This window comes from Malurus melanocephalus, unplaced genomic scaffold (genome assembly GCF_030028575.1).
Source record: "Malurus melanocephalus ecotype Western Australia unplaced genomic scaffold, MMel_1.1 scaffold_41, whole genome shotgun sequence".
NCBI classification, from domain to species: domain Eukaryota; kingdom Metazoa; phylum Chordata; class Aves; order Passeriformes; family Maluridae; genus Malurus; species Malurus melanocephalus.
In genome coordinates this window covers 2,409,559-2,419,844 of record NW_026623273.1, presented here as the reverse complement: position 1 = coordinate 2,419,844, position 10,286 = coordinate 2,409,559, and the positions used below count along the sequence as shown (strand labels likewise).

The 10,286-nt window shown below is 40.9% G+C and overlaps 1 long non-coding RNA gene across 1 annotated transcript in view; it reads left to right on the top strand.

The window, feature by feature from the left end:
- The first annotated feature begins 6,371 nt into the window (after positions 1 to 6,371).
- Positions 6,372 to 10,286, top strand: part of LOC130572754 (uncharacterized) — a 6,359-nt gene continuing 2,444 nt past the window's right edge. The window contains exons 1-2 of the long non-coding RNA XR_008965261.1: positions 6,372 to 6,449; positions 8,579 to 8,705. This is a non-coding gene — a long non-coding RNA (uncharacterized LOC130572754). The remainder of the gene's footprint in view (positions 6,450 to 8,578; positions 8,706 to 10,286) is intronic.

Here is a 10,286-nt window from a genome sequence, read left to right as displayed (position 1 = left end):
ATGATAAACTGTTAATGCTATCTAGCTGATTTATCTGTTTGAAGCAATAATTTCAGTCCTACCAGCTTTTAATTGCCCTAGCACTAGAAACCCAATGCATGGCATTAATTCCATGACCACCYAAGCTACCTATTTTCTGCTCAGTCTATAAAGGTTGCATTGCAATGAATGCAGAGGACGTGCCTGCAGGGGAGTGTTTYACTCCAAAAACTTTATAGTACGTGATAATTTAATGATGTTCTAAACTGTACACATAGATCTCCTCTCTCCTTTGACTGCAGGGGGAGCTTCACCAGCTGCCCAGACCATAAAAGGCATGGATGGGATGCTGAGCCAGCACCAGCAAAAGTGCACCTGGTTTTGAATGACCAGAATCCWACAAGAGTGGATCCAGCTCTTACTGAGCAGCAGGAAAATACWGAGGTGAAAGAGTAAGAGACAACTCTGTGTGTTCATGTGTGGGTAAAGCAATGAGGTTTTAAATTTAGTATACATTATACTGGTGAATAAACATATTAATCTAGATAACTGCAGAAGCGCAAAGGGAAAAATTAAATTTAACACTAGCCCTTTCAGACAGGAGAYGTTATTTCTGGGACATTTTGAAAACAGAAGGCTCCATGCAACACATCTGTTTTTTGTGGATCTCCTGTTGACTCCAGACCGAGGGCCACACAGTTGGTGACTGGCTACAGAGAAGCTGAGATAAAATTAATATGCTAATTATAGTGGCCTGGTGTGTCTTTCCACTTTGATGCATTTCCACTCTGTGGCGTTCCATACTATGTTGCCCGGTGGAGTAAATTCTGTCATAATCATGTGGAAACAAAGTGGAACATTTGGAAAATTGGAGCCGGCACACCGCATGAACCTGCATCATTGCATGGACCGAAGGACAAAGGGCGTGTGCCAGTGTAAATTAGGAATTTCCAATAGGAAAATTGGGAACAACTCTCTGCAGGGCAGCACAGGCTAAGAGCTAAACACAAAACTGCTGATATCTCGCTTCTGGTCTCTGCGATAACAACCTGCCATGATTAGGAGAGTCRTGCAGTGTAATAGGATCCTATATTCAAATTATTAATCACACGTTTCAGAAAAAAAGAAAGTCTCTCCATTGTCCTTGGTTATTTACAACTGCGACCTCCGCATTCACAAAAGAAGTATTTGAAGAACACATTTTTGAAGAACAAACTCTCACTTTGACCTTGCATATGTTTATACAGTCACATTTGGTAGCTATGGGAGTAGCTGGTGATATTATCAGGACTTGTCCATTATTTTTTATGTTAAGGATGAGAAATATCAGAGAAATTAAGCCCAGAATTTTCAAAATACAAAAATTTAACTACTTCTCTGATTTGCAGTCCCTTTCATAAAAAAAAAAAAAAAAAAAAAAAAAAAAAAAAAAAAAAAAAAAAAAAAAAAAAAAAGTGAAGCAGCTTACTCTGGAGTGTTTGAGTCTCTGAGTTCAGTTGAAAACCCTTCTTTCAAACCAGCTAAACAACCACAATGATTCTATATTTTCGGTATCTTTAAAATTGTTCTCAGAGTAGTTGCATGAYAGATATCAAATATTAAATTTCTCCAAACCAGGATGCTTCTAAAATAGATTTATGTGAGTCATTTGAAAGCAGCCAGTGGAAGAAATCAGGTATCTCTCTTGTCTGGGTTCTACTAAACTCACTGGCTTGTTTCCTCTGAAGTTTGGTACAGATTTCTCTTTCACAGTRCATGGAGACAGTGATTTTTCACTAGCCACTCAGCCAGGCAGCAAATGCCAAAGTGTAAGAGCATATATCACTGTATTAGTTTAGAAAACAGTGACTATGATTATAAACTGAGTAACCATTTTTTATTCAGCCCCCGTGTTCAACAAACTCTATGGAACTAGTACTTCAGCTTGATCTGGAAAATATTTCTTTTACATAACCCTTTTTCCCTCATACTGAGCTCTTTTTCATCAAGAAACTTGATMTTTCTTGTTCATTTTCATTATAAACAATGCTGAACATAGTAATCTGACTGACATTTTATAGAATCTAAAACCATGGACAGGAACACCTTCCCCTACACCAGGTTGTTCAAAGCCCCATCCAGCCTGGCCTTGAACACTTTCAAGGATGCGACATTCACAGATTCTCTGGTTCAGTGCTTCACCACTCTCCAAGTAGAAAATTTATTCTTAAAATATTAACATATTCTTTCAGTTTAAATCMATTTCCCCTTGTCCTGTCACTAAATGCTCTTGAAAAAAATTATCTCCATCATTTTGTGCAACCCCTTCAGGTACTGCAAAGCTGCAATTACCTCTAAGACTTTTCCAGGATGAACAAACCCAACAGTCTCACCATCTCCTCTCAAGAAAGGTGCTCCATCCCTCTGTTCATTGTGGTGTCCCTCCTCTGCACTCACTCCAGCAGGTCCCTGTCCCTCCTGTGCAGGGTCCCCAGGGCTGGATGCTCCAGGTGGGTCTCAGCAGAGCGGAGCAGAGGGGCAGAATCCCCTCCCTCCCCTGCTGCCCACGGTGCTCTGGGTGCAGCCCAGGACACGTTTGGCTCTCTGGGCTGTGAGTGCCATGGCCGGGGCATGTCCAGCTCTCACCCCCAGCACCCCTGAGTCCTTCTGAGCAGGGCTGCTCCATCTGTTCATCTCCTGCTTTCTCTTTGTTGTCCAATGCCATTCAAATTTCGGACAAAATTTAAAGCAAGATAAAAGCTCATGGCATTTTTAGTTGCAGTGGTAGTAGAGTAAGTTTCTGATTTTCCCCTTAGAAAAAAGATGATTTTAGTTTTTTTTTTATGTCTGTCTAAGAATTGTGAGATTGAGATCTTATATTCATATGTATTTATCCTTTGACGTTGCTTCTGACATCAACAGCATGTCAAATGCAGCGGATGGTATAAAACTACCAAGCTCATATTTACAGATTTCAAAAGGAAAACAACAGATCTTATGTCTTAGTTTTCTTCCTAAACAGGCTGAGAAATACTGTATCACTTCAAAGACTGAACAGTCATGGCTCAGCATAAACCAGCACTGAGCCAAATTTAAAATGGGGATTTTAGAGTGAAAATTTCCTTTGCTCCCATAATCATCTTAACTATCTCTGAATTGCTGTGTTCAAGTTTAATTGGTGTGTGTGTGTACATATTAGATTATTCTTCATGAATGAAGCAATGTGAAACCATCTGCACTATTTTGCATAGTGAATCATTGTGTATAAAATAATTATTTCAATGCCAATGATCAGTAAGTATAAGCCTTCTATACCCAGGTATGTTAAAGGCAAGTGTGATTCCCAATAGAAAACTCTGCCGGGCAAAATTCTGTGACACAGCTGTGGCGATTCATGAGACTCCTGRGGGGCAGTTAAAACTCTGTCACTCACTGTTAGCACGACAGGGACATGTCCTGCAGAGGAAGCAGCAGCTYGTGTTCTATTTTCCAGGGGAATTGAGTTAATTTGAGTTGGTGCTGCTGCTGTTTCCACTTTCATGGACTGTTTAGCCTTTGGGATTTAAAGGCCCTGGTAGCCAGCCCTGTGCAGCCACAGAGCTGTGCTGGCTGTGCAGACGACATGTCCTGCTTGGCTCCAGCCTCACCGTGTCACAGCCTGCATCTTGCACCAGGAAGCAAAATGAATATAAATAAAGGCTGTGGAGAAGAACTGGAGTCAGGGCATTACCAAGCAACGCTGGGACACAGAACTGAAGGGAATCAAGTTTCATCTGTGCTGCTGTTGCTCATAGAGCTGTTTGTTTTTCAGAGACCAAACCATATGCCATGAAGGTCACAGATAGATTTTATTTTTTTCTTCTTTTTAGGGTAATCTTTATCTTTCCTTCCTGGAGGTTTTGGTTTGTATTCAAAACAAGAAAAGAGAAACAGATTTGTATAACAAACTGGCAGATGCACATCTGTACTTCAGCTCTGATGCTGAGCAGCTATTTATTCTAACATGGTCTAGAGCCAAACAAATGAGACTAATTCTCCTTCCTGTCCTGGCCAAGCCCAGATTGCTGAGTGCCAGAGGRCTCCTGCAGGAGAGAGTGTCAGCTTCACCTGGGTCACAGATGGTCCTTGTCTCTGTACAGTGTGGTCCTGAGGCTATCACTGCCCTTCCTGTCTTTAGCTCCTTCTGTGGGGGAAACATAGCAGATACAGTTCATGTAGCATGAGAGCCATGCTCTCTGGCTCTCCTCAGATGTCTGCCCCCCATACATCTCAGAAGTCCCCAGCTCATTAATCTTCACCTCTTTGAATGGTCAAAGGGATCTCTGGGGGTGTTTAGAAAAGGGCTGATTTCTTTAGGGCTGAAGTGCCCATCATGGTGAGAAGGRCTGAGGGGAGCAGAGAAGCCGTGCTGCTCACAGCCCTCTGTGATGCTGGGATAAGGGTGATCTTGTGGCTGTGATGTGGAAATGAAAACAACTGACTGAGATGAGAGAGACTCTACCCAGGTATCCCTGGCCTCTGAGTGTTTCTGATTGAGCATCTGGGACAGTGGTATGCCCCTGCCTTTTCCGTCTGTTAGGATGTAAGACAGCATGGCATGATGAATGATAATCAATGTTTCTATATGAATGATTCATGCAGAAACATATCTCCATTTAATTTTTATCTGTGTTGTGAGAGGATGGAATGATTTGAGTGTCTCACTGTGCTCCCATTTGGGCCCTGATTTGAATCCCATTGTACATACTATGAGAAACAGAGCAAACTATTCCATTTCTTTTCAGCAGAGTAGAAGTCTGAACAGTAGTTGTCCCCTTGTAATCAATTGACCTGGTTTTGATTTGCTCTGACCAAATGTCACATATTTGTGTGAATAATTTGCATCCTGGAGGGACTTCCTCCACCCCCTCAACTGATGTTGCAACTGGAACAATGCTTAGAACATTTAGAGTGCTTTTTTTTCTGCTCTTTTTTTTTTTCCCACTGTCTATATTTTCAAGGCATCCACACGGACCCTTCCTCTCAGCTATAGCTATTTAGCTTCCTTTGAAACATGGCAATGAGATAAACTTCATTTTTTTTCCCCAGAAACATGTAGGGTTTCTTTAAAGAAAATTAATCCCCTGCTCTGATTATTAGTTCAGAAGCAGGTCCTAATGAGCCAAAGCTGTAAATCATACCCAGTGGRACTGCTGTCAGAGCAAAACTCAACTCAGCTTCTTCTACATAACCCAAGTTCACTCAAGTTCACTCAGTACAAGATAAAAGACTTCAGAAGCCTTTACATCAGCTTTGAGGTAGTGTAGGATTAAGTCCCTAATTTTACATTTACTTTAGGTGATTTGATATTATTTCAGGTGAACTTGGGGAGCACCTTCTCCCTCAATCATATACTTCAGGCATAGAAAGTTACCTTAAGCTGCAGCTTGTTTAGTATTTAATTGGGTTTAAGATACCAGTCTTCAGTGGGAGCACATATGATCATTTCTCATTAAAGCTTTTCATTGTGCAGCTGTCACTGTTACCCTCTGTTGCTGTCACTGGTAAGGCTTATACAATTATTTGATCATTAAACTCACAAATTTCTGTGGCCAGACTCCTCAGGAAGGGTGGTGCCAACTTTACCCTTGATTGTATGTATATGCATACAAATACTTTATATACATATAAAGTATTTTAAATTGTTGAAATAGTCTTGAAAAGTTTTATAAATAGTCTTAAATCAAACCCAGGAAAAGATAGCACAAGATGTGRTGTTTGAAGAACAGATTCTAAACAATTTCACTGTTCTGGTGCTGAATTTATTGAAGAGATTCTCCTTTTCTAGACTTGGCTGTTGTAAAGAGTTATACATATGTTTAAACATACGGGGGGTTTAGATACAACACTCACAAAAGAAATAAAGGTGGTAGCAACTTCATTCCTGACCAGGAATCAAATTTTACAATACAGCAAAAGACAGAGGAGARATAATGGTGCTAGAATGAAAGAAAGAGTTCGACAAAAGATTGTGAGAAGGTTATCTGTATTCATGATATTGTGTCATTTGATTTTCTAAGCCTGTAATATTAATTTTCTGTGATCTCTAATTTTTGTTTTCTCGGTAAGACTACTATATGAAGAACATAAATTTTAATCTGATACACATATTTACTAGGACACTATTGAATTTGCTTGCCAAAATCTGGTAGGTTTTTGTTGCTCAGTTAAATAAACCAGACTGYCCTTTAAAAAGCTGATGTTATGTGGGTGTGAAACAGGATGTAACACAGCTGCAATTTAATTGGCAATGTAATTCACCTGCAAACCTAGTACAGACATGCGTGAATTCTCTGTTCTACACACCCAAACAGAGACTGTTCWACAGAAACAATCAGATTTAACACCCTTGATTTTCTTCTTTTCAGCAGCATCTGTGCTAGCAGCTCTCAGTTGCATCACAGTGTAGTGTGGACCTAACTCCTGAGGGGCATTACTGCTCCTTGGAAAAGGTATTTACTTTTGGATATCATCTTTTTGTGATGCAAAACCAATTTTGCAGTTTATAACCCGGTGTACTCTGAACAAAAGGTGGGGGAGAAGGGATKTCTTTAGTTTGTGGACTTTTCACCTGCAGATTATTGAAACTATTTTGCAAATAATTAAATTGCTCTTCAAACATGAAATCTTGTCCGATAGAAAATGTGAGGCAGCTGAAACCTACGAGTTTGTACCAGCTCCCTACTAACAAATCTGAAGGACAAACAGAACAAAAGTAAATAACCATTCAAATGCTTACCTTGTGCAATGGTGAGTCACTGCACAAATGCTTTCGACACACATCCTTTCTCTGACGATGCCCAATTTATCTACACATTGTTTCCCAAGTGTCTTGGATATGCATAGCTGGTAGAGATCTGAAGAGATCCCCTGCATAAATTATCTTGATAGGCTATGTTGAGACCAACTATGAAAATATCTGTCTTAAAATCTCTCATGAAGAACTTTCTCTAACAACCATAGCTGGCTTATTTTCCAAGTGGCAGACTGTCTTTATTATTGTAATAAATGTTCTTAAAAGCAGAGTACTTTTACAGAACRAATTAAATAGGATATTTTTCCTACCCCCAATGGGCACGTAACACAATTGAACCTGAATCCTTTTGCTTTCCTAACCTAAGCAGCCCGACAATCTCAAGCTACTCATTTTACCCCAAGGAAAGTCCTTGGAAAGTGAACCAGTGTTTGCTTTCTCAGTCATTGTGCAGTTGTGGGTGTGGTGGGTGTTAAGACTGAAACTGTTCATACAACACAAAGAAATTCAAAGAGCAACAACCAATTTGTCAGAGAATCTTGCAGAATTAGGTTCATCTCACATTGATGTACAACACACACATATTTCACAGTATGTGAGTATCCCCGTCTGCCTGTTTCATCACAGTGGATTTTGAGGCCTTCAAAAATCGGCTATTTATGTCCTGTTTCTTTCCATTCACAGAAATTAAACCAAGACTCTCACAGGCAAATTTCATCAGTCCCAAAAGTTTCTTTAATAAATGAAATGGGGCTCTTCGGTTATCTCAAAGTCTCAGTAGTCTGCAGGGTCATGGAATTGTAGAATTGTTTGGGCTGGAAGGGACCTAAAAGTCACGTGGTTTCAACCTCTGTAACAGTCAGGGACACCTTGCACTAGACAAGCTAGCTCAGARCTCCAACCAACTTTTAATCAGCTTGGGGACCCACTTTGGGACTGGCTCCAGCAGGTCCCTGTCCTTCCTGTGCAGGGTCCCCAGGGCTGGATGCTCCAGGTGGGTCTCAGCAGAGCGGAGCAGAGGGGCAGAATCCCCTCCCTCCCCTGCTGCCCAYGGTGCTCTGGGTGCAGCCCAGGACACGTTTGGCTCTCTGGGCTGGGAGTGCCATGGCCGGGGCATGTCCAGCTCTCACCCAGCAGCACCCCCAAATCCTTCCAGTCAGGGCTGCTCTCAGGCTGGGCTGCTACTGGGAGCTGCTCTTGCATTCAGTTTTGTTAAACCATATGAGATTCCCATGGTCTACTACTTGAGCTTGTCCAGGTCCCTCTGGATGGCATCCCATCCTTCAGGGGTGCCAACAGCACCACTCAGCTGGGTGTCATCTGCTTGTTTGCTGAGGGTGCACTCCATTCCTTCATCTATGACATTAATGAAGATATTAAATAAATTGGCCACAATACRGACTCCTGAGAGAGCACCAATYGTCACTGATGTCCATCAGGACTCAGCCATTCACCCCTCTCCTGGATGTGACTGTCCAATGAGTTTCTTATCCATCTAACAGTCCACCCATCACATTCATGTCTCTCCATTTATTGAGAAGGATGTTGTGGATGACCATTTTAYAGATGACCAGAAAAATGACATCTGTTGCCCTTCCCTTCTCAACTGATGAAGTCACTCCATTGCAGAAAGTCACTGAGCTGRTCAGGCAGGACTTGCCCTCAGTGAAGCCCTGCTGGGTGTCCCAAATCACCTCCCTGTCCTCCATGTTTCTTAGCATGGCTTCTAGGAATATGGTCCATGATCTTCCCAGGCACAGAGGTGAGGCTGACAGGTCCTGCTTTTTATCCTTTTTAAAGATGTGTACTRTGTTTTCCCTTTTACAGACATCTGATAATTCACCAGACTGTCACGACTTTTCAAGTATCATGGATAGCTAAAACCCCACAGTGGAATRAAGATTCAGACTGAAACAGTCAATGGCAAATAAACATGTGTCATCTTAAAAATAAGGTAAGACTGTRTTTTGCTTCAGCTGGGGTGGAGAGTAAACTCCTATAAATTTCTATAGAATTGATTTAGGGCTTTAGCCAATGTACAGTTGTATCAGCTAACCCCAGACCACAGCCATATAAACTCAGGGTTCCCTCTAGAAACATACTTCCTGCCATATTTGAACTCACCAGGCTTTCCCTGGTGCTCCATGGAGTCTGTGAAGGCAATGCCATATCTTGATGCAGGATAAGGAGTGTCTGGTCCCCTGTGCTGAAGATCAGAGGTTGCAGGGACACCGAGGAGTAACAGGGTGAGCAGAGAGCCCTGTGTCTGCTATGTGTGGTCCTTACCCTGCTGCAGTCTCACCTGAGTCACCAAGAGCATAAAACATTAATGGGACCCTTTAAATGCATTAATGTCGTATCCTTTTGCAATGTCTTTTAATTCTCTCTAAGAACTTTGCACAGTCAGTTTCTCTGAAATGGTTCATAGAAATCTGAAGGAATAGTCAAAATCTGAGTAGAAAAAGGRCTGTGTTAAAATTATTCACTTGAGGCCATCCACAACCCATTATTATGAGCATTAACTTTGGGTCAGCACAGTGTGTTGAAATGGCTTGCATCTGTCACAGTTTGGCTGTGTACAGTCCAGTTTGCTAATCCCCAGGCATGTCTTTATCTAACAAAGTATTTCATCTTATTCTGCAGAAGAGACATTACAAATAATCCTTTAAATCAGGAATTTATAATATTTAAAAGTGCTTTTATGATGTGTCTTCTGGGTTGTAGTTGAAAGAAGAGAAACTTGTACTGGAGCCAAACAGCTGCCAGAATTAAGTCAAGCGTGTTTAATTYGAAAGATGAAGTAAGTCTGCAGTTTTATACTAAAGCTGTCACATGCACAAGACTTAGAAATCCCACTCCTTGAAATCAGGAAATTCAGACAGCAACATCAACATCTTCACATTTATTTAATTTACCTTTTGAAAAGATATCCTTTCTTTGAGCTGCGTGTAGTTGTCAGCCACTGTCCTTTTAGTCCATACTTCATCAATAAAGATATAATGACTATTTTGCACCTATTATCTGATTTACCTCTGTAAATATTTTTACTGYGTGTAAACTGCATTTTTTTATCCTAAGCATTGATTTCTATTTGTAAAGCATGAAATAAACTATTAGTTTTATTTGGATCAACCTCCATAATAACATCAGTGCCGTGCTTGCCAAAAGCCCCATTAAAGACATATGTGTTTTGACACAGCAGTTCCTGTGACAGAATGTGTACCAGTCACCAGCAGCTGCAGCCACACTGGTTACTGAAAATTAAACTAAACAGAGAACTACTTGAAAAAAGTGATTTTGATACTCTGTCTAGAGTCTTGCAAAGTAAAATTTCAAGCTTGAGCTTAAAAATAACACTCCTTAAGTCCTATTTCCAATAAGCTTGAACCCACAGTTTGCTARTTTGTGTGAGGAGGAGGACACATTATCCAAATCCAGCTTGTGGTGGTGACTTTGGAATCCCTCTGCAATAAATAATAATTGTAAATGATGTTTGTCTTGAAGCAACACTATTCTTGGAACAGCACATGATGTG